Below are 25,481 nucleotides of genomic sequence, written 5' to 3'. Positions count from 1 at the left end.
AATTTATGTTAGTCTTAAAAATCATAACTTCAGAGTTGGAAGGAAATTTTTAGGTCCTTAGTTATTGGCAACCGGGAAAGGAGTCCAGATTTTCTAATTCCAAACCTAGCAGGATTTGGGCTGGTCATTATGTAAGCATCCTCTACTTTTCTAAAAATAACTGAGTAAAAACAAAAATTCAGCTAGTCAACTTTTAAAAAAAGTTTTATTGATCCCTTTTGTTTTTACATCAATCATGTTGAGATGAATCGCCCATCTTTCACCCAGCATACCTCACTCTATAAGAAAGAAAAACAATTAAGGAAAACTGACCAATAATCTTTTCTGTCATATTATTCAGCATTTATAGCCACAATCTTCTCAATCAAAGGATAAAAGCTAAGTGCTTTTATGGCTAATTCAATTACTCTTTACAATATTAGGTTATTAATATCTCTATTTCTTGTTTTATTCATTTGTAAATTTTGTTTTACAGGTAATTATCCATTTCTTTTTCATTGTTAAAAATCACTTTTTAATCACATTTGAAGAAACCCTGCTCATTCTAATCTGCAATTATTTATCTGATGCTTTATTTGACTCCCTTGGAGAAAGAGGTCTAAGACTTCCTCTGCCAATAGCAAAAATGTTAGCAAGTTTGAAAAGCTATTGCGATAGGTATAAGTGTTTCTTTCTGTTTATGCTCATGTAATTCAATACAAGTTGTTCCACTGATCTCTACACAGGATACAAATGTCAAAACTTGTGTTAAACTTGATCAAGGTAATGATCTTAGCAGTCTTTTAATCAACTTGAATGGTGATATTCACTTTTAAGATAATGCTTGGTACAGACATCATGAGATGGAGGGGGCTTTTTGTGTTCACCAAGACTTTTATCAGTTTGTACAATTTATATATAGTCTTCTCAGCTGTGATGTGATGAACAGAAAAGAAGCTCTTGGTGTCATACGCCAGATACAAATTTTCAGTCATCAACTCAATGCTGACAACATGTAAGAATCCAGTTGGGTACCAATGTAAATTTTCCCATCAGTTTTGGTGAATCACTGTGTTCATATCTTCCTTACCTCATCTCCTGCCAGGATGTATATGAGTCTGTTTTGAAGGAAGATGATGAGTGGGAGGCACTCTTCCAGCTTGTGTGGACTTGTGAACAGTCTTGGAGCTAAAATTTCTGTTAACTTATCTGACATCCAGTACTTTGTTGCTACCACACACTTCAGATGCTCTTTGGGACCATGGCTACATTGGTCTAGAGGGGTAGTGAAGTACTCAATGTAGACTCCAAGGGTATGGGACTATCATTGAGTCTTTCAAAAAGAGGTGTGTGTAAATAGAATCTTTTTTTTATTTCTGCTTTAATTACTCTTCCACTGCTGTGGAATTTTCTTCTTTTAACTCATTCCCTCAGAACACAGCCAACACTGGATTGAAGGTTTTAATTTCTTTGTTTTTGTCTAAGAATGAATAAAAAATCTATATTTTCTTCTTCATCATTTCCCATTATATTCATTTTCTTTGTGAGTAGGTATTTAAATGCCATACAGGTATTAGGAAATTGGCTAAAATTTTTCACTGATTAGACACTCTTTAAATATTCATGTACTTTTCAGATTCTATAGCACAATAGATGGCAAATTTGGGGGATTAGTCATTTTTAAACTCTGAAAGATTAATGTCTATTTCCCTTGAGTATAATGTTTACAAAAGATGTTGTTGTGTGCTTCAAACCAGCATAGGTTTAGCCAACCCTGACAGGTGGGTCAGCTTCAGTATATAAAAAAGGGAAGGAATTTAATAGCCAGGCTCATTGACTTCATGACCACCTTACTAAAACTACCAAAAGAGAAGGCTCCAATTAATATATACTGTGATGAAAAGAGAACACCTGTCTTCCATGAACAAGACTTGGGCCACTGAACAAGATATCATCAGAAAAATGCAGTATTTGGTTAACATCAGACTGAGTTTGAAATCTCCATTACAGAACACTTGCATTACATTGTTTTCCCCACTTTTGAGCCATCACAACCTACTCCATTTATAATTGAGATTTACTAAGGAAAGATATCCCTTTTCCCCATGAAAGGCTTAAAAATTGTGATTTGTACCGTGTGTGTGTGTGTGTGTGTGTGTGTGTGTGTGTGTGTGTGTATTACTGTCATTTGGAGGTTTTGATCATTTTACAGATAGGAAAATGGAGCATTCAGAGGTTTTCTGACTTAGGGTAATATAAGGTCAATATCTTTAACATGACTGAAAGTCTGTAGACTCCAGGGATTTCACTCCTTCCATTGTATTAAACTATTAAAAAACTTTTCATAAAGGTCAATTAATATGGGTCTTCCCATAGTATTATCATATGTTTTTGTTGTGATTTTCCTTACTTATACTTAAGCAGGGTAATTTAGGAAAGGACATGTAGCTCTGGGTTCTTGAGCTCCTAGCAAAGATAACTTCACTATGGAGATGAGAACCCTAAGCAGACACTAACCCAGAATTCACCAGTGTGGTGGCATCTTTCAAAATTGACCTTCTGAAGCAGTGTTTTTTTTATTTGTTTTGATTTTTGAGGATACAGGAAGAGAAAAACCATAAGAAGTTGGTTCCACATCTTACATTTCATGAGTGGCACAATGGGCAACTTGCTTGATGTATGGATAGATGTTTTCTTGCCCCGTTCGTCTGAAATTTTGGCGGGTTTCTCTACTTGAAAAGAGTGAGCAGAGAAACTCTCAGAGAGAGTTCTGAGAGCTGAAAAGGATAGTTAGATCTAACTGATTGGAGCACTCTACTGAGATATCTTTCTAACTTCCTACCTCTTACTTAGACAAAGAAGCAGCTCTTCATTAACTGTCAAACTCAGCAGACATTTGTCTCTTCTCCCAACCTGTGAAGAGGAAGGAATTAAAGTGAAGACAAGAGGTTGAGCCTTTTCAGACAACACATGCTAAGTTCTTTCCTTCTTTCTATCTAGTGAACTCATTTCTGCCCCTCCCCCACCATTTTTTCCTTCTTGCAATTATATTCCATTTAAAATTAAAGAAAATCCAACTGTTGCCAAATCTTTGTCTGTTGTGAAATTAATGTAGATAGAAATTAGGAGAGAGTTTGGAATCTTTGAGGGACAAGAGACCCATTTCTGCTTCAGCATGACTGAGATATGAGAGGCATAAGAATAAATAGTGCCTCTATTTGAATGTCCCAAATACAGTGGAAGAATAATGAAATTATATCCCTAGACAAACAAAAGCTCCTGAAAACAAGAGAGACTATCAGCCAACATATATATATATATATATATATATATATATATGTATGTATATATATATATATTTATATATATACACCTATGAATATATACATTTTTCCTGTTGCTTTTTCTCTTGTTATTATCAAGTTCTTATTAATTGTAATTTGTTCTTAATCGATAATTATTGATTATTATCTATGATAGGATATTTCAGGTCTCTTATGCTTGGGATTATTAGTTATGGTTAAGACAGTGCTCACTTGTTGGAAGTTATTTATCCTCATCTATAAAATGATTTCAATAATAGTACTATTTTCACAGGCATGTTCTGAGAATAAATGAAGTAGCATCTGTAAGATGCTTACTTACAAACTTAAAGAATTATATTACTATTTTTATTATATTTCATTTATTTTTGTTGAGTTAATATTTATAAAACACTTTGTAAATCTTAAAGAGCTATTATAAATGTTCATTTGTTTTTTGAACCTTTAGTTTTTTAAATTCTAAATTCTTTGTGGTTATTCAATAGATTTTCCTAGTACCAGGATTTTATATGCTTTAATTCTGGAAATTTTTCATTTGTACTATTTCATGTTTGCTTTATTTGGTTTTACAAGACTAAATGGGATTTTACCTCTTTGCTTTGTACATTTTATTTATCATTTAAAATTCTGAACTTCACAAAAACCAAATAAAATATGATAAAATACTGAAAAACAAAAAAAGAACATTGTACATGAAATGCAGATCTCAATTATATATAACTTGCTTTTCTTTTAAATTATATTCTCAATTCAAGCTGATTATCCATGATTCTTTCTGGCCTTCTTTTTTGTTCTGTTCTGTGAATTTAAAAAAAATCCTTCAATGATTATTTTTTCTTGTTAAATTTTTTTCTTTCTTTCATTTTTTCCCCTTTTACTCTGTTCCTAGCTCCTTCTTTTGGTACTCTTCATTCAGATGGAACTGCAAATTCTATATAACATGAATCTCACAAATATACATAGAATTGTCCTACCAGCTTTTAGTTAACCATGTGTATTGTGGGATAATGAAGCAATCCCCTTATTGGTGCCTTAGCCCCATGAGTAAGATGCAGGTGATGGTGAAGCTATTTCAGATTAAAGTGTAAAGATATCTTCTCAGCCTTACTCTCTCCCTCTTTGACTCTCCCATGTGGGGCATGAGGAGGACAATGTCATGGTCCCTCATCCTGGCAGGTTGGCATCTGTCAGCATTTGGCAGCTAAGACAGAGGGCTTGGTTAAGTATGTTGGTTGCCATTTTCATGCTTTATGTTTTTTTTTCCCTAAACACAGATGACTGATCAATAATTTTAAGATGAATATGTCCAATCTTAGAGAGAGTCTTGTGAGTTGGAGAGGTTGAGAGATCCTGAGTCTCTTGGTCAGAACTGACTAGTCAGTAAATTTCTGCATCAAGAGAAGATAATAGTGATGGACTCAAACCCTTGGCCAGACTTGGCTAGAAGAAATGAGCATGGAGGTAACTCTATGTGTGTGAGTATGTGTGTATCTGTGTCTGTGTTTTGTTAAACTGTTTTTCCCCCTCTATCTTTTTAATTCTTTATCATAAGGGATGGTTTGCTAAATAGGAAAGGAGAGAGAATTAGAAATAAAGATGATGTAAAAATATCAAAAGCATTTAAAATTTAAAAATGAAACATGGGATCTTTTAGCTAGCCAGAAAGGAAGTAGAAAGACAATGAATATTGTAATGATGTAACTGACAAAGATGACAAAAAAGAAAATGATAAATGTTGAAAGGGTTGGGGAAAATAAACACTCATAAATTGTTGGTGGGGTTGGAAATGGGGTGGAGAACCCATTCTGAAAAATGACTTGACAGTATTGCACAAAAAGTTACTTAATAGTGCATGCCCTTTGACTCAGCCCAAAGATATAAAAGAAAGATGAAAATATTTGTAGTAGCTCTTTTTTGTGAGGGCAAAAGGCCTAAACACCAAGGGATGACCATTGATTGTGAAATGACTGAACCAATGGAGTTATATAAACGGAAAGGAATACTGTTGTGCTATAAGAAATGAAGGAAAAGAGTTTCAAAGAGATATGGAAAGGCTTGTATGAATTGATGCAGACTAAAATGAACAGAATCAGAACAGTTTATATTTTAATATCAATTATTCTACAAGTGAACAATTCTGAAGAACTTAAGGTGAAGTCAAATACTGAAATTCTGAAATACTTTGATTGACTAAATGATCAACCATGATTATTCCAGAGGACTGTTGTCTACCTCATGATAGAGCAAAAATATGCACAATTAGAAATATGGTTTTTTGCACATGACCAATATGGAGATTTTCCTTGATCGTTATTTCATAATACAGGAATATATTTTTATTTTTGTTTTTCCCCATCTCACCCTAGTGGTTAAGGGAAAGAAGGATGAAGGGGAAAACCCCAAATACATGATAATTAAAGATGACAATATGTTTGAAAGGAAAAATAAAACCAAGAAAGAGGTGAGCAGGGATGAAACTTCAACACTTTGAATTCATCTTTGAGATCATTTGTGTAGGTCCTCCTTTCAGTGTAGAGCCTAACTCCCCACTTTAGTGGATGCTTCACAAATCACTGTGGATAGGAAAACTTCATCCTCTGGCCCAACCACCCCTTCTCATAAGCTTGTCTGAATTCATTGAGGCTGGTCCTTAGATAACAGATGTGCCATCTGCTACCAAGCCCACACTCAAAGCCTTTCCAGTTAGTGCCTGCCAGAGCATGTTCTCTACTGGAATAGTCATTAAGAAACCAAACTCATTTTTACTTCAGGATGAGGCCTCTTGAGTTAAACTTTGGTGGAGATTGTTAAGCAAATAACTCATATAAGACATGTACTTAAGAGAACAAACTGTTTTCAAGCACTCTAGAATTATCCACTTACATATCAAGAAATACTGTAATTATACTCTAAACAGAGATCAAACCCGCTTAGGCTGATACTTTGGTATGGTAATTTGAAATCATTCTTATATGTTCATTCAAAGAGAAATTCCATTAGGCAACAATTAGCCCAGACACAATATGTACCTAAAATAGTAACATGGGATGTTTGAGTTGAAGGGGGACCTTGGAGATCATATAATCATTCCCCTCCATTTGTAATCTAGTGCTAGTGTTTTTCCCCTGAAATAATCCCCCAACTTAATCTCTTGTTAATATACTTCTATATGCCATATCCTCCTTTAGAATGTGAGTTCCTCAACTTGGAACTATGCCCAAAGAACTATAAAATGGCATATACCCTTTGATCCAGTAATACTACCATTAGGTCTATATCCCAAAGAGATTTAAAAAGGGGAGTAGAAGAAAGGACCTATCTGTACAAAAGTATTTATAACAGCTCTGTTTGTAATGGCAAAGCATTGGAAATTGAAAGAATGCCCACCCATCAATTGGGGAATGGCAAAATAAGTCATGACATATGATTATGATGGAATAGTATGTACTACAAGAAATGATGAGCAGGCAGATTTCAGAAAAAGCCTGGAAAGATTTATATGAACTGTTGCAGAGTGAAGTGAGCAGAACCAGAAGAACCTTGTACATCAACAGCAATACTGTAAGATGATCAATTGTAAATGACTTACCTATTCTCAGCAAAACAATGATTCTACATTTTCATCCTATTTTTGTCACAATTTGATAGTGTGTCCTTTGGTACTTTGCCACAAGTGAAGTCCCTTCCCTCATCTTTAAAGTCATCAAGTCAACAGACTATTAGCAATCTTCTATTATCCGAAAGTATTCATGACAAAAAATAATGCTATCCATCTCTGGAGAAAGAACTGATGGAGTCTGACTGCAGATTGAAGCACATTATTTTTCTCTTTCTGTATTTTTTTTGTGTAACTTTTTTACCTTAAGTGTCTTCTTTTACAACATGAGTAATATGGTTATTTATTTTTCATGATTGAACATGTACTATGTTCAAATATCAAATTGCTTTCTGTCCTGGGGAGGAGAGTAGTGATGAAAGGAGAGAGAAAATTGGGAACTGAAATTTTTTTTAAATGAATTTTCAAATTTTTCTTTACATGTAAGAGTAGAGAAAAATAAAATATTATTTTAAAAAAAAGATTGTGAGCTCCTTGAGGACAGGGATTAGCTAGGTCTTTCTTTTTATTCCCAGCTCTTAGCAAGTAGTTTCTTGGCACCAAATAGAAGATTCCAAATAGTTTGTTGACTTTAAAGGTGAAGGAAATGACTTGCAAAAGGACACAAAATCAAATTGTGACAAAATCAGGTTGAAAATGTAGGATTCCAGAGGGTTTTATTTTGGTTTAATTTTGTTTTTGCTACATCACACTCCAGTAATAAAACCTCAATTCTTTAGAATTATTCTATAGTTTAGACTAGATTTTGTTAATGTAGTTCCCTAGTTGGAAAATTCCCTTTACTAAAACTGATTTTTAGTCTTACATTTTTCAGTCATGTTTGACTCTTTGTTACCCCTTTGAGTTTTTCTTGGTAAAGAGAGAGGAGTAGTTTGTCATTTCCTTCTCAAGCTCATTTTACAGATGAAGAAACTGAGGCAAACAGGATGAAATGATTTGTCCAGGGTCACACAGTTAGAAAGTGTCTGAGGCCAGGTTTGAACTCAGGAAGATGCATCTTCCTGACTCCAGGCTCAGCAATGTTCCACCTAACTGTGCCAAATCTGATTATAATTGATAAAATGGATTGTAATTGAAATGATAACATTATGATTTTGTGTCTAATTCACCTGCTCAGTATGAATGTTTTAAAAAATATAAGTTTAAAAACAAATGTCAAGGGAAAGGTAGTACAATAAATAGAGCATTGGCACTGGAGTCCTAAGGATCTGAGTTCAAATTTGACCCCAGATTCTGGACACGTACTAGCTGTGTGACCTTGGGCAAGTCATTTAACCCCAGTTGCCTTAACAAAAAAATTTATCAAACCTACCTCTTGAGAGATAATTCAATAAAATACATACATAAACATAAGCTTATTTTATCTTCTAAAAATAGGAGAAAGGGTGATGTTAAAAGTATAGTGGATATATTTTAAGCATTGCAAACTAAGGATTATTTGATTCAAAATTCACTTCTAATTTTTACTCATGAAGGCAATTTAAATTTTTTTACATCTTTTTATTTAGATATCAGGTTTTGATTCAATCAGAAACACCTTGGTAATTACGGCTAGAAAGATTAGTTCATCTTTCTTTTGCATGACTGAGTTTTCACTCATTTAATCAGTTAATGGTTATTACAGATTTCTTTCTTTTTTGCTCTTTATCATAGTCTTTCTAAGCTTGCAGTCAGCAGAAAGTTAACTTTCTCTAGGGGAATAGCAAACATTTATGCTGACATAAACTGAAATAATATGATAAAAATTGACTGTCTATTTTGGGTAATCAAAATAAAATTTTGCATTTGAATTTCAAGGAGTTCTGAAAAACCATCTCTCTGAAGCAAAAATGAAACATAAAATTATTTCTATTATGACAGTTCTAGTAGTGCAGATAGGTGGAACAATGGATAGAGCACTGAACCTGGAGTCAGATGGCTCCTCTTTCTGAATTCAAATCTGGCATCAGACACTTACTAGCTGTATGACCCTGGGTGAGTCACTTAACACTGTTTGCCTTAATATCCTATTTTGTAAAATTATCTGTAGAAGGAAATGGCAAATTGCTTCAGTCTCTTTTCCAAGAAAACCCTCAAATAGGGTCACAAAAGAGTTAGATGCAACTAAACAACATTGAGGCAGTATGATGGGGGGGAAACCATTATTTCTTGCTGTTGCCATATGACAAAATCTTCAAATCAAACCACAGATTCTTTAGAACAATTTCCAAAAAACAAAAATAATTTAGTTACCCATGGAATGTACATTATAGAATGATAAATGATAAATAAATAAATGATAATATGAATGCTCTTTTATAAATGATAATGAAATTATTTTGCTTTTAAATTTTTTATTTTTCATTTTATTGCTAAAAATCAGCAACAAATATACTTGGCTATTGGGGCTTCGGGATTGGAGAGATGAAAGAATTTTCCTGGGTTCATTTCAGTGATTTGTCCAAGGTCTCAGAAATAGGAGGCAGAAAAGTTGGAATTTGACTGCAGACCTTCTGATATCAATCCCAGTGCTCTTTCCACTAAAGGAAACTGGGAGTGATCTTCCTGTCCTGTCCCTAAATTAAACAACAAATAAATTTGTCATATTGGCTACACAATTGCTGAAACTGCCATCACAATGGTGTGCACTTTCATATTTGCCTGACTGGAGAAATCATATCCTCGTCACATCTGTGTTGTCTTTGGTCTCTTGATTCAACAAGGGATTTCCTGGCCTAAGCTTCCAAGAACATCTTTTGACAAACACATCATTCTCTCCAACACAAACACACAGACACACACATACAAATGTATATTTTTCTTTCACCTGATATCTCAAAATACTTGACAAGTATTTTCTAATGAATCCTAGACTTACCTCTGGCTTTCAAGACACTAATGAGAAAAGATATTTTTTTTTGTTGTTCTTTGTTGCAGAAGACCTTGATATCAGGGAAGGTGATGCCATGACAAACACATGAATTGGATTGGAGTGAGGGGGTCCTGTGCCAAGTCACCAGCTTCACTTTCTCCTGAAGAGTCATCTGGGTCCAGTGGTCATTATGAATCAGGATGACTGGAGATGGCCCTGGATGCAGGGCAATCAGGATTAAGAGACTTGCCCAGGGGCGGCTGGGTGGTGTAGTGGATAAAGCACTGGCCCTGGAGTCAGGAGTACCTGGGTTCAAATCCGATCTCAGACACTTAATAATTACCTAGCTGTGTGGCCTTGGGCAAGTCACTTAACCCCATTTGCCTTGCAAAAAAAACTAAAAAAAAAGAGACTTGCCCAAGGTCACACAGCTAGTAAGTGTTAAGTGTCTGAGATTGGATTCAAACTCATATCCTTCTGACTGGCTTGTGTTCCACCTGGCTGTTCTAATGAGAAAGGAGAGGAGAACTGACTCTCAACAAGGCAAATATATAACTTTTGTTTTCAAACAGAGAAAAATAAGATTGTTGAAGACCTTTTCCTAGTCAAAGTTTTGTCTTTCCAACGGATAAGTAGTCAAAGGATGTGAACGAAAGTAATGTATGCTAAAAAAATAAAAAAGAAAATGATTTATACTTTATTCTATTTATAATACATTTGTTATAAATATATATTTCTTGAAAAGTTTACTTCTAATCAAATGAATAGATTTGTTTTTTAAACAAATCAATCCAGTTGTTAAAAATTACTTAATAAAGTGATTGACAATTTAAATGGCAAAAATCTCATGGTTGTGAAACAATGCATTTTGTACTAAGATAAATGAACAAGTCAAATTAGTTCCAAAATTATATTCAAAGTATCAGATGAAATGAAGAGAAGTCAAGGGGAGGGGAGAAGAGACATATATTCACACTTCCAAATTTCTGTTTATTTCTGATGTTTTCCACAAGAATACTTGGAAGGTCTTTATTTCATTAAAGTTTTATTTATTCCCCTGTAACGTTATATTCCACTTTGTTGGGGAATTATATTATACCCACATCCTTTGCCTTTATGTAATACGATATTCCATGTTCTCTACTCTTTTATAGCAGCAACTGCCAAATTGCATGCAAACTTGACTATAGTTCCTCAGTTCCTCTTCTGGCTATTTGCAATATTTTTTCAAAGCCTGAAGCTTTGGGCTTTAATTCTCCTGGGAGTTTCATTTCAGGATTTCTCTCAGCAAGCACCAGTAGATTCTTCTATTTTCACTTTGCCCTGTGGTTCTAAAAGATTTCGGATTCTTAAAATATGCCAAAGTTCTTTTTTTTAGGTGATGACTTTCAGGTAATCCAATGATTCTTTGTATCTCTTCTTGATCTGTTTTCCAGGCTAATTGTTTTTGCAATGAGATACTTTACATTCTTTTGACTTTGCGTACTTCTTGTTTTCTTAAATCAGAGTTTGTATAGTTTCCTTCCACCAAACTTCTAATTTCCTTTCTGATTCTTTCTTCCACAGAAAAAAATTTCTTTTCTACTTTTTTTTCCTCTACTGTTCTCAATGCATTTATGAAAATATTTTCAAATATTTTTTAAACTTTTGTTTCACTTCTAGACATTCTAGTCTAATTTGAATAAAAGGTGTATTTTTCTTTAAAATTTTGTATATATAGTTATTTTGGAGTTAAACTCTTCTTCTGAATTTGTTTCTCAGGCATTCCTGACACCATAATAACTTTTTATGGTGAGATTTTTTTTTATTTTCTCATACTTTCAACATCCTTTCTAGCTTTAGACTTCATGTTAAGATCAGATCTGGGCATTTCTGAAGGAAATGCCTGGGTTCCCATCTTGGTGTGACTTTTTTGGGGGGTATTGAATATTATATTATTCCAGGATCTTAGGGACATCTCAGACTGGAGGCCAGTAAGATTTCAGGGCTCTCAAAGTGATCTAATCCAGAGAAAAGTTCTGATTATTGCCCTCTTATTCTGAGCTTTGCCAGTTCTTGGACCAGGTTTGCATCTGAACAATACACCTGCAGACTGTCCTTGTTTGAAATTCCAATAGATAGCTGCCATACTTGGCCACCAGTTGGAAAGCTCTGATGGTGCCGAATGGCAGAATTATAGGCTTCCCTTTGTTCTAGTGATTCTTTTGCAGGTCTCAAACCCGGTTGGAAGCTGAAATCAAGAATCTGCTCAGGTTTTTTTAGTTTTCTTCCCTCTTTTCTTTCTTATTTTTCTCTGACTTCCTCTCAATAAAGTCTTAGCCTCCTCCACAATTCATAGTTTATAGGCTCAAGTCTCTGCCAGAAGAGACTTAAGATGAGATATAACTGGCCCTAACACAATTGCTACTTGCTTTTGAACTCTGTTTTTACAATCTGGGGTCCATGACTGCTTTTCACACTGTATCACCACCTCTAGGCAAGGAGAGCTCCCTCAATTCAACCTGGAACTCGGGAGTGAGCAAAAATGCTTCCAGTTGTCACTATTCCTGAATCCTACAGAAGCATGCAGAAGCATAGAGATGCAGTATCTAGGCATTTTCTCTGATGCTTACAATTTTTCGAACTTCTCTAATATGGGAATGAAAACAATAGCAAAACATTCTTAGAAGTCTGTGAACTAATGGGAGAGAAACTTAAATTCTAACCCCTAAGGCAATCATCATATATAGCCCCCCCCCAAAGCATTCCAGGGGCAAGACTGCACAAGTCAACCTATGGGATTGCAAACAAACTGAATTCTCCTCCCGAACATCCTCTCACCTCCAGTGCCATGGAGATCCCAACAACAGGTATTCATTTAGACATTGACAACAGTAGTCTCCCCATAAATCTCTTAGGGCAGAGACTAAGGCTGGTGAACCATGAACCATCCAGTATGGGAGCAGACTAAGGCAGAAAGGGGGGTAATAGAGGAAAATAAGGAGGAAAATCATTGAAATTGTTGAAGATCTCAGAAGGCAGAATACTCAAAGACTTAGAGACTAAGTAGATAAGCCAACAAAGAAGATATTAATAGCTGAAGGAAATATGGCCCCCAGATCAAGTAAAAAAAAGTTTAGACATCTGTGAATAAGTATTGTGAGACAAAGGAAAATGAATCAACACCTAATAAGGCAAAGGACTTTGGGGATTGCCAAAAGAGCAAGCATGAAACTATAACAGGATGTTACTGAATGGTTTAAAAGAAAAAAAAAAGAATTGTGAAAGCAAGATTTATGGCGAGCACAGCAGAAATAGTTGGCAAAAAAGAAAAATATGAATGCAGGGTGGCCAGTTTCACTAAAGAAACAAAAAAGACAATGACTGATTAGGAATGCAAATAAATGGAAGTGAGGGATCCTCTTCTTGCCTGGAAGGGAGAAAAGGCTTCTGGGAGGTAGCCAGAACCCTAATCATGTCACTGTTCCCAACTTGCTATAATGAGGACTTTGGGGAATTGCCCTTTGGGTGAGATCTGGTACTCTCTTGGTTGAGTTGAGATAGCTTGCTCCCAATGGGAAAGCTCATTCACTCTGTGTATTATCTGGTGTATTCTCATCTCTATATCTTCTCTGATTTCTGTTTATAGTTGACTTGTAAAAAATGTGCTTATTTTCCATTCATGATATGTCTTCTTTGTGGAACTGGATTTGGTGGGAAGGAAGTCAAGACTTGGATAGTTAGATATTAGGTAAAAAAAACATTTTGGGGTACTTTTCCTTGTTGAGGGATGGTGATCAGGTGTACAGCCTGAAACTAAGCATTATCTTTTGGGGATAACAGGCAAGTTGTATTTTTAGTGCTCTCTGAGGAGACTGGAGTGACCAGTCTCTTGCACAGATATCCTGTTCCTCTTCCCATCAAGAATCACTATCTTCGGACAGCTAGATGGCACAATAGATAGAGCACTGGTCCTGGAGTCAGGAGGACCTGAGTTCAAATCCTCCCTCAAACACTTAATAATTACATAACTGTGTGACCTTGAGCAAGTCACTTAACCTCATTGCTATAAATAAAAATAAATTTAAAGAAAAGAATCAATATCTTCTTTGGAGACAGGAAAGTGGACAAGACTCTAGAATTATCTTTCATGCTTTCCTCTGAGGCACATCTAGACAGACTAATGTGGATAAACAATAACTTTTGTGGGCAAAACACAACCATATCTCTTTCGCCCCATTCTAAAAAAAATAATAAATATTAAATGGGGTTGGAGGATAGACAATGGAATTCCAATTTCTAAAGTATTTGTAGATATTCTCTGCCTTGTCTCATTCCAAGTAATTGTATGGAAACTTGCAAAGAAGAAGGTTTTGGCTCTGATGACTCAGGATAAATTCTCTGTGAAAAGGAATTATTCCAATTGACTTGGGAGACAGGAGAACTGATGATTCAGGAGAGTATGAGCTGGAAATGAGTGAGCACATGAAAGATTAGGGAAGTCACCCTGTCTTCTTCCATGGTGCCTTGTCAGAGACATATTGCTCTGAGTTTTCTGGATGAGAGAAGGAAGTTTACCACTTTTCCTCTCCCTAGTCCCATCCCCAGCCTCATTCTTTTGTGTTTATTTTTTTTCCCCTGATTTGGGTTGATGAATGCTTTGAGAAGGGAGTTTCCCTTAGAATGGGCAGGTTCCTCAAAGGCATCAGAACTAATTGGAGAGTCCACTTGAGCCCCTACAGGCAGAGATAAAAGGTTAGTTGGGACTGTGACCCCTCATGATAAAAGGAAATGCTGGCTATGGATTCTAGAAAGATAGCAATCAGTAGAGGGTTATATCAAAGGGAGACTTCATGAGGAGCAGGAAAAAAAGACTTCTAGGCTCAGGAGTGTGCTCATGTATCATGCGTCTCACTTATCAAACTTTAAATTTTAGCCCTCCCCTCACAAAAGCACTCTGTGTGAATAGGATAGAATATATCTCATTATAGAAATAGATTCTATTTATAACCACTACTCTGGCCACAGTATCTTAATAAATACTTTTCTAAAGAGTAGTTGATGTTTTTTCATTGATTGAGAAATTGAAATTGGAAATTGTGATCTATCTGGAAGGGAAACAATTCAGGTAGAAAAGAAGGGGCTGCATATTCAGACAGCAGTCAATGATAGTAAACAGAGATCAGCAAAAACTTAAGAGAATTACCTTATGTATAACTGAGAAAGAAACAAATATCCCACCTGTCTAGTGAGATAGATATTTATAATTGACAGTTTTAGAGCTGTGACTTATCCTCAAGACCCTGAGAGGAGAAATAGTGTTTTTCCCTCTGGGAAGAAATCAACTGCCAATGAGTTGAAGGAATTAGAGAAAGTTGGGGGTGCTTCATATGTGAAACTGTGGATCTTTATTATAAACAAATATATATGCATACATACACATCTTTATATTTATGATTTATACCATATTTATGATTTATATATTAAGGCACATTAACTTCCTACTTCTCTTTTCTATATATTTTCTAAATATTTCAATAATGATTTGTCTTTCTTTGCCATTACTATTACTAACCTCTACACATTCCAAAAAGTTTTCCCCATTCCCAAATAAAAAAGTCTTCCTTTGCAGCAAATAAATCAACAAATCTACATATTGCCATTGTCTGAATATTTACAACTCATACTGTACCTCCATAACCCATCACATCTCTGGTAGTAAGTATGATTTAATATCCTTCTTCTAGAGTTGTTTTTGATCACTGCATTGTTGAGAATTTTAAGTCTTTTATAGTTATTTTTCTTTACAGTGTTGTAGTCCTTGTACAACTTGTTTTTCTATTCCTGCTCAATTAATTGCATTGCTTTATAAATATCTTAAGTTTCTCTGAAATAGATCTTTCTGAAATTTTTATAGCAAAATAATATTCCATTGTATTCATTAATTTGTTTAGCCATTCTACCATTATTTAACCTATTGATGGCTACCCACTTTATTTCCAGCTCTTTGCTACCAAAATAAAATGGTGCCATAAATATTTTTGAACATAGGCTTTTCTGTTATCTCTTTGGGCTATATTTCCATAGTAGTTTTATTAAGTCAAGGGCTATTCAAGTTAGGAACTTTAGGAGTAAATTTCAAAATTGCTTTCCAGTATGGTTGGAACAATGTGTTGATGTACCTGTTTTTCCACATCCCCTCCTGCATTTATCATTTTCCTTTATTTGTCATCTTTAACAATCTGATGGGTATGAGGTAGAACTTCAAAGTTCCTTTAATTTGTATTTTCCTTAACAATCGGTGATTTGGAGTATTTGTTCATCTGGCTATAAATAGCTTTCATTTCTTTCTTTTTTTAAAATCTGAGGCTCTGGACTTGTTGTGGAGTTTCTCTTCTTCTGAATTTTACCTTGTAGACTTCCTAATCTATAGCTTTTCTTCACTATGTTTTATATTTTCTTCTCTTAAAGATTCCTACTGCCGCAATTCTCAGTTGGATCTTTGTTGAAGGGCCAGATTCTGATCCATCTTGTACTCTTGGATGGAGCGAGTGGACCCTGGGTTCCTGCTGTCATATAGTTTGGTTGCACCTGATTTTGCATCAAGTGACTAAGATGAGTCCTTAACCTATGTTGGAATCCCTGACTTCTAGGTATATCTCCTCATGGTCCAATCCAACTTAAGGGGACCTAAGTGACACAATGGATAGAGTGCTGAGTCTGGACTCAGAAAGACCCGAGTTCACTGGAGAACATCATATATGATGCTTAGCATCAATGGTGATGGACTTGGCTCTTCTTGGCAATACGGCAATCAGAAACAATTCTGAAGGATCTGCAATGGAAAATGCCATCCACAACCAGAGAAAGAATTTTGAAATCTAAATGTGATAAAAGCATACTATCTTCCCATTTGTAATTTTGGGTTTTTTTCTTTTTGTTTTTTCCTGTGATTCTTCTTTCACACCAAAATGGAAATAAGTGTAAATTGATTATATATGTATAATCTATATCAGGGTCTGGGGGAGAGAGGGGGGGAAAACAAATAAATAAATTATATGTATACACACACACACACACACACATATATATATATATATATATATGTATATATATATATATTTATATATATATATATATATATATATATATATATATACATATACACATATGCCTAAAAAAAGAAAAGAAAGACCTGAGTTCAAATTAGACTTCTTAGTTGGGTGAACCTAAACAAGAGTCTGTTTACTTCTGTTTCTTCATTTGTAAAACAGGGGCAGCTAGATGGTACAGTGGATAGTCCCAGGCCTGGAGTCAGGGAAAATTGAGCTCAAATCTAGCCTCAGACACATAGTAGTTGAGTGACCCTGGGCAAGTCACTTAACCCTATTTCACATTTGTAAAATGACCCAGACTAGGAAATGTAGATCACTTCACTATCTTTGCCCAAAAAAACCCCACATGGGATCATGAAGAGTCAAACACACCTAAAGTGACTGACCAACAGCAAAGAAGAAATAATAGCCATAACCTACCTCCAGATTTGTTATGAGGATCAAATGAAATGTTTATAAAGCCCTTAGCAGAGAGCCTGTAGAAAGTACTATGTGGATTTTAGTTATTATTTGTAATTGGCTTGGCATTGGCTTTCTTCCTTCTTGCACAAATCCCAACTATGAGTTGGCTCTGTTTCCTGTTATGGCTCATCCAGAACTCAACCAGATGTTGTTTATTGCAATGGTTGCAGGCCTTTCTAGAAGGCCATCTAAGCTGTGCTGTCCTAGTTTCTGTGTTGATGATATATTTTTGGTAGCCCTAAAAACGTCTTGTAGAGGGTCTTCTAATATTGCAACTGAACTGTGTAATGCCATGGCCCTATCTTTTGCTGAAGATATTATGTTGTGGGACCAGCTAGGCTACTCATATCTTGTAATTTCTTCTTTATTTTAAACAGCATTTTATATTTTTCCAATTAAATGTAAAGATAATTTTTCATATTCATTTAAAAAATGTAAATTCCAAATTTTCTGTCCCTTCCTTTTTCCCTCCCTAAAATAGTAAGCAATTTTATATGTTATAAATGTGCAATAATATAAAACATATTTCCATAGTAATCATCACATCCTGCAATTTCATCCAGTGGTAGAAGAATGTCTAGTCAGTCACTCAACTGATCAGGATCCTTTGATCAGTCTCCTATTCCATATATAGTAAGTATTTTCTCATCTATTTTCATGTTGAGAGCCCAATAGAAAGTAAATTCTTTGTGAGAAGGGACTGCTCTCTGTGTGTGTGTGTGTGTGTGTGTGTGTGTGTGTGTGTGTGTGTGTGTCTTTTTAAGTGGTATTGGACAGAACCTTGTACATAACAATTACTTAATAAATATTTGTAGAATGAATGATTGGATGGTTGGAAAAATGAATAAACCAAGTTTCCATTAGTGCAGAAAAATAGAAGTCTAGGATGAAGGAAAATTTGTTAATCTTAGATTAGGGCCGCAGAGGACAAAAATGGAAGGAAAAGACTGGATGGTTAGTAACAGGGCTGGGGTAGTGCTGAGATAGGTGGGAGAGGGAGTAGTAGTAAGGGAAGAAAGGAGTTTTCTTTCCATACAGCAATTCTTTAGTATAAGGATTAGGGATGGAGGCAGTAAGAGTTTGCTGGGGGGCAAGTACCAGTTGTGTGGAGCTCCTTGATCCTGTGATGACAAATCTCAATGTTAGTCCATCCTTTCATCAATAAAAGGGAAGAAGCGATTGGAGCAACAAAAAGTTCAGGTTAGACATCTGGGACAGTGAATCCCTGGGTGTCTTACTGAACTCCTATTTGGTGCCAATTACCTTGCCTCCTTCCCAAGTGATGATGGAATTAATACTCACAGGAGGACCTTTCACATGACTCCAGCTAGGTGGGTCAGGTGTCTGGGAAACTGGTCTTGAATAAAAGGGTGAAAGACATGCTCTTTTCTTAAACTGATTTCTAGTGATGAGAAGTTTGGTAAATGTGTGTCCATTTTTGGATAGGGTATCTGGGATAGGATAAGTTAGAAAGGTCTGAGACATTATTTCTTTTGCCAGATGATTACCAGATTGAAAAGTCTTCCAAATCTAATTCCAAAGAAAGATTTGTATCATCTTTTGTAGCTTAATAATAGATAATTGAGGAACAGATACTCAGGTAAAGGTTCAGAAGTCATGACAGTCATGTCTATGGTGGGGAGGGGGAACAGTGTGAAGGGTAAAAATATTGTTTTTCCTGTGTTTTGCATAACTAGACATGTACAATCTATGTCACGTTGCTTACCTTCTCAATGGGAGATGAGGAAGGAGGATAAATTGAAATTCAAAATCTGAAAAAAAAGAATGGCAAAATTGTTCTTTCATGTAATTGAAGGAAAATAAAATATTAAATAAAAAAACTTTTTTTTCCTAAGGCAATGATGATGGGAAGAGAAAAGAGCCAGTCTGCTCTCATGCATAGCATCCTACTATCACATTTTAAGATGCATTCAAAGTGTATTATCGAAGAATTGTGTTCTCAGAAAGTTTAGTGACCGAGGATTGAGTTAGTCTTTTTTTCACATGAGTTTCAGGGTGAGGAGAGCTCCAAGCAAGAGCCAAAGAGGAACCAAGAGAGATTTAGACTTCTTTTGTCCTTAAATGGAGCACCATGCTGAGGATATAATGAGCATTCACCATTTTCTTTTAAATTTCAGAGAAAAAGGAATGAAACAGAAGAAGCTCAACTCCTGAGACTAATTGAATACTGAAGTGACTTTCCAATAGATAGTGGGATAATTTAGTTAACTCAGTAGGCATTGCTTTCTATTTTTTAAACACCAGTTTTTGCTTAATAATCTAGGGAAATTGAGTTTCACAATGAATTTAGGTGGAATTTCCCATTTTATCATTTTAGGTGGGATTCCCCATTTTGTCATTTTTTTTCCCTGGAGTGCTGTTGTTTACTGGGGCACCAAAATCAAGATGTGTCAGAATCATTAGCAAGATCAGAAATCAAAGGACAATGTTCCTTTATTCTTAATTCAACTTTCCCATCAGTTTCTAAGTACCTGCCATATATGCATATATATATATACATATTTAACCCTATTTACATATTTATATATGTATATATCCAAGACCTAGGTGGTGTGGATTGAGATGGATACCACATTGTCTCCTCGAGACTTGGCTCCTTCCAGCCCCCAAAATCCTTAACTTCCTTGTCTATATTTCAAGGTTATAATAAATGACCACCTTTGATCAATCAGGGTTGCCTCAATGACATGATGAATCAACAGAGAACCTGAATAAAGAAAGGCACTTATAAGATGTCAAAAATAGTCCTATGGTTTTCTTTTCCTATGATCTAAGATTTCTCAATAAGTGCAGCATTACTCTCCATGTTGGTTTGCCCTATGTTTAAAGGTCTTGGGAATCTCTAGACCTGTCATTAAATTGCCCCCTCCCTCCTCCCTGGCCTCCCGCTGTGGAAAGGACATTCCCTAGGGGGACAATCTTATGGTGGGAATCTCCAGGTCTCATTCATACCCTTCCAGATCCTGTAATCTGATTGAAATAGCAATGTTCAGAGACTTGGGGACTAGATGACATGGGAAAAGGGAGGTCTCTGGTGACTACACTGCAATGCAAAAGCCCATATTGTTTTCTAAAGTGGGGAATACTCTCCTGTCATCATTCCATGGATGGCAGGAAAGCTGTACTCCCAGAAAGCTTCCCAGAGAGAAACTTTCCCATACTTCCCAAAGTCACTGTTAATAATACAAAAAAAAATAATAACTTCCACTAAAATCCAAGCTGAGGTTGTATGTCCAGTTAACATATATATTCTATTTGGAGACTCCATTCAGCCATGGATTAGTCTACATAGCCATTGAGCTTCCTTCCAATTTTAATCTCTATATTTCTGTGATTCTTTCCTTAAAAAAAAAACAGGGATTAGGATTATTCTAATGACTCAAGAACCAAATGGCAGTTTGTTTTCTGGAGTACTGAATCCTATTCCCCTGGAAGGAGACTCCCTATAGACAAGTCACTTTTTTCATGCAAAACGAGTGCCTCTTTGAACAATCATTGAATTCTAGTGCCTACCATGTTATTATTCCTATTCTGTTCACATACATCAGATTCCCATCCTCTTTTATTGGCAAGGAATACATTTTTTATATATTCATACATACAATTGTTAAAATAAACTCATTTTTTTTTTAACAAAACATCTGATGCCAGAAGATCTCTACCTATTTAAACTCTGAAAGAGAATTAGGCATACCATGTCTGCCAATTTCTTCAGTTGCTAGCACCCAATGTATTCAGTCTCTTTTACTTGAATCTCTTATTAAACTGGGGCAGCCCTGAATAAAAACCACAAATAAACCTTGCACCCACTTGAAATGGGCACTAGTGCTTGCCCTCATTCAAGGCATTGACATTGCTCTGGGGCATGAGTGCCATACCCCAAGTTGCCAGGTAACAGTAGTGCTCCAAAGACTGCCACTCATTTGCTGCCATTGTGTTCGTCCTACACCCCTTCCTCTGTAATCCCTTCTCCCCATCTGCCTCTTGGGATATATTTTTGCCCAATAAGATAGCAAGTAATGGTCTGTTTTCCCTTTAAACCTAACAATCTATCTCAACTTTGAAAGTCCTTCAGGGTGCCTGTTAGGAGCTACATGAAAGTACAGGAATACACATGCCAGAAATCCATTGGTGCAACCCTTAAGAGACTTGTTAAGTCGCACAGATGGAAATCTACCTTCTAAACAAGGTTTATCTTGTCCATCAGATCAGCAAGGCAATAGAGCAGGAAGAGTCTGTGCAGACTTCACTGATGAGAAATACTTCTTTTGTCTTAATAACATTTTATTTTTTCCCATTACATGGAAAGATAGTTTTCAACATTCTCTTTTGTAAGATTTTGAAAAGAAATAATTCTGGAGACAGTGAATGAAAAATTTGGATGTTTAAAAATAAGACTTCTGAACCCATTTGAATTGTAAAAGAGGCTAGGTATTTTCATATTTCAGCTCATCCATATAAACAGTAGCTAGCATGAAGTTATGTAGAAAGTGCTTAATAAATGTGTAATAGGGGGTTGGTTGTACATGCAGAAAACTTGGGATGGTATCCCCATTCCTGAAGAAGCTAGGGAACTGGTTTTCAGGAGAATAGAAGGGAAATGACTTGGAGATGTAGATCAGTGGTAGCCAAACTGCAAACTCATCTCACAGTCCTGTGCAACATCTGGATATGAAATTGGTAGGACCAATGCTATATTGGAACTGAGGTAAGTTGAATCAGCCCTCCCAGAACCTGACATGGTATAGAGGAGGTATATGTCCTCTGTATAGAATTTTACAGTATTATATGTCTTTCAAATAAATAATCTCTTTGGAAAAGCCATTCCGGGGGCAGTGGTTAAATAGACTCCTATCTATTATTACTACCTCTATCTATTATTACATAGTAACTGGAAGGTGAGCACTGCTATTCAGCTGTATCTGACTCTCTGACTCCCTTATGGGAGTTTTCTTGGCAAAGATAATGGAGTGGTCTGGCATTTCCTATTCCAGATCATTTTACAGATGAGAAAATTGAGGCAAACAGGGTTAAGTGAAACTGGTTTTGAACTCAGGAATATGAGTTTTCCAGAGTCCAAACCTGGCATTGGAATATTTTCCAGTGTCCAAACCTGGCACTGCATCACTTGCCAGTTGAGGCTTAAACTTATGGCAATAGAAATGAGATACCCTGCAAAATACTGCAGAACTTTTATATGGGGAGATGTCAGACTGACTCTTGAAGGGAAGTCCAGGTCATACACGACATGAGTTTAGCACTTACGGAATGTCTGCCAGTTTCTTCAGTTGCTAGCACCTAATGATTCAGTCTCTTTAACTTGCGTGTCTTATTATTTCAACATTTTTAAAAATCAACAATTAAAAAAGTCAACAATTTATATGACTGCTTCAGTTTCTTTGTTTCTTTTGATAGTTCTTTGAGATTTGGGTGGTAATGGGCAAGTAAAGTGTACTCAGGCTTGTCAATATTATCAACGCCTTGGCAAACTTATTAAGTAATATGTAAAATACAAGACCAGAACTGAGATGGCCAATCCCTGGTTATTTGTGAAATGGTAGATTCTTATATTTCCTAGACCCCATTAGTTTAAAATTCTTCCTCCAGCTGGAATAGACAATCAGATAGCAAAGTAAATACACAGCCAAATGTCCACATACTCTGTGGGGCAAGTTACAGAACTGTTTCCAACATTTGAAGGTTATCTCCTCAGTGACCAATTCTCTTCCCTTTTGAAAATTTTTTACCAAAATTACCTTCTGATGTAATTTTTTTGTATATTCCCTCCTGGGGATAGGAGAAAAAAAAGTTATTCACAGAAGAATATTTTTCCAGGAGCTCCTTTTATTCCCATTTAAGAGAATGCTGATTTAACTGGTGATAAGTCAGATATGTAGCTTCAATTGGGTATTGAGTTAGTTAATAATATCATTTATTATTATTATCATTACTGTTTTTTAGCAACAATGAGCCTTAAGAGTCACAATAAAAGGAAAATCATACCTATAATGTGAAAAATAAAAATGATTAAGTAAAAAAAGTCTTAAATGGGAATAATATATTAAATTACATCATATTATAAATTATATTTATATTATGTGTCATATAATGTTATATCAATGAAATTTAAAATTATTTTTATTATATCCATTGAGACCAATTCAGAAAAACTTCATGTGGTAAAAAGTAGAAGGAATACGAGATTTGGAGCCAAAAAGACTTAGGATCAAATTGCGACTACTTGGGGTTTAGTGGGCAAGTCAGAACCTCAGTTTTTTCATCTGTCAAATCGGACTAACAATATTTTTATCACTTATGTCACAGAATTATAATTAGAACAAAGTGAAAATGCTTCATGTCACCAATAATAAAAATGACAAAATTGGAAAATGGTGATTGTTGGATGAGCTGCAGAAGAAGAGGCAATGAGACAATGTGGGTGGAGCTGTGAATTGCTCCAACCATTCTGGAGAGTAGTTTGATCTGATATCCAAATGTTGTTAAACTGTAACTACCCTTTGACCCAGTAGAAGAGTCATAGACCCCTCAAAAAGGTCCAAGATGGAGAGAAGAACCCCAAAAATGAACGTGAAATGTAAGCCCATGGTTTCATACACAGTCCTTGATTTTTGTTCTTTGTGTCTTAAAATGCTTGTATTTATTGATGGTTAAGTTTAAAATTAACAAGAAAATAAGAAACATTGTAAAACACTCGGCAAACTGCAAGGCTCAGTATAACTCTCAGACATTTATCTAGATAAAAATATTATATTGATATACTATCTAGATATACTATTTCAATATTTTCATATAAATAGCCTACATATACTATATATGATATCCATGTATGCTATAGATTATATAGCTATAATTTCTATAAAATATTATATAATAGAAATTATCTATTCTTACAATATATTCATTTGACCTTTATATGTGTATGTGCATATATTTATAATTATGTGAGGGTCACTGGAACTGAAAGCTTTGAGAAAGGTGCTATTTTCTATTACCTTTGAATTTCAAAATTACTTCAGGAAGAGTTTTCAGCTGCATCCTTGCATTCATTTGAACATCAAACCTCCCCATTCATTCTCTGTTTCTTCTTATTACAGTCACTCTTGACATTACCTCTTTCTCTGACCCTTTTTCTCTTGTGTCCTGTGCCGGCCAAGTTTAAAGTTACAGTTGTTTACAATTATCAGCCATTCCCCCTTTGAGTAATTTTCAGAGTTCAGCCACACTGTATAGAAAAGAGGAAGGAAATGGAAAGGCAGAACAAAGGTTCCCCTCAGGAAATGACCCTGAAAAAACTAGAACAGTGCCAGGAAGAAGAGAAAGATAAAAGGAACACTTACCAAAAGCCTAGGGCCAGAACTTGGGGCTGTGTCTGTTATCCTCTTCACTTTTGGCCTCCTGGATTCCAATCCAGTTTATTTTTTTTAATTTTATTGATTTAAGGCAATGAGGTTAAGTGACTTGCCCAAGGTCACACAGCTAGGTAATCATTAAGTGTCTGAGGCCACATTTGAACTCAGGTCCTCCTGATTCCAGGGCTGGTACTCTATCCATTGTGTCACCTAGCTGCCCCTCTAATCCAGTTTCTACACTATCCAGTGCAGGACTCCAAAGTAGCATCACCAAGAACTATAAAAAGGGTGCTTTCTGGGTATTCTGAGCCCAATAAGGACTCACTATAATGCTCCAACTATGGACATAATGTACCATCCTGTCTAATACTATTCATTTGTGGACTTGTGAATCATTCTCACTTGGGAGATGTCCCATAAAAGCCAGTTCCAGGCTTCCTTCCAGTCCCCCCACCAAAGTAAGTAAGTCAGAAATAACAGTTCCGGGTGCTGCCCAGATTGGTTCGACAACTTTGCTTGGGCTTCATTTAAGGATCAATTCCACAGCTTGACCTGGAGAACAGCTGACTGTTCTCAAGTCTCTGACTTTCCTTCTCTGACTCTGAGGAGGAATATTGATCATATTGTATTCGCTTTTTTATTTTAAATTGCAGAAAATATTATAATTTTCATCAGAGTTTGCATTTCCTCCTCTAAGATCCTATTTGGATGCCTCTTTCCAGAGGTAACCCTGGATTCTTGAATGTAAAACTAGAAGGAAAAAAA

The 25,481-nt window shown here is 35.6% G+C and overlaps 1 long non-coding RNA gene across 1 annotated transcript; it reads right to left on the bottom strand.

Moving 5' to 3' along the window:
• Nucleotides 1–215: 215 nt before the first annotated feature.
• On the bottom strand, nucleotides 216–24,559 carry LOC141516057 (uncharacterized). The gene is made up of 4 exons (XR_012476599.1): nucleotides 24,360–24,559; nucleotides 19,052–19,097; nucleotides 2,822–2,892; nucleotides 216–278 (listed from the first exon to the last, which is right to left on the bottom strand). It is a non-coding gene; the product is annotated as an uncharacterized LOC141516057 (long non-coding RNA).
• Nucleotides 24,560–25,481: the final 922 nt, after the last annotated feature.

This window comes from Macrotis lagotis, chromosome 3 (genome assembly GCF_037893015.1).
Source record: "Macrotis lagotis isolate mMagLag1 chromosome 3, bilby.v1.9.chrom.fasta, whole genome shotgun sequence".
Taxonomy (NCBI): Eukaryota; Metazoa; Chordata; class Mammalia; order Peramelemorphia; family Peramelidae; genus Macrotis; species Macrotis lagotis.
The sequence above is the reverse complement of the archived record's forward strand: the minus strand, read 5'-3'. Positions and strand labels throughout refer to the sequence as shown.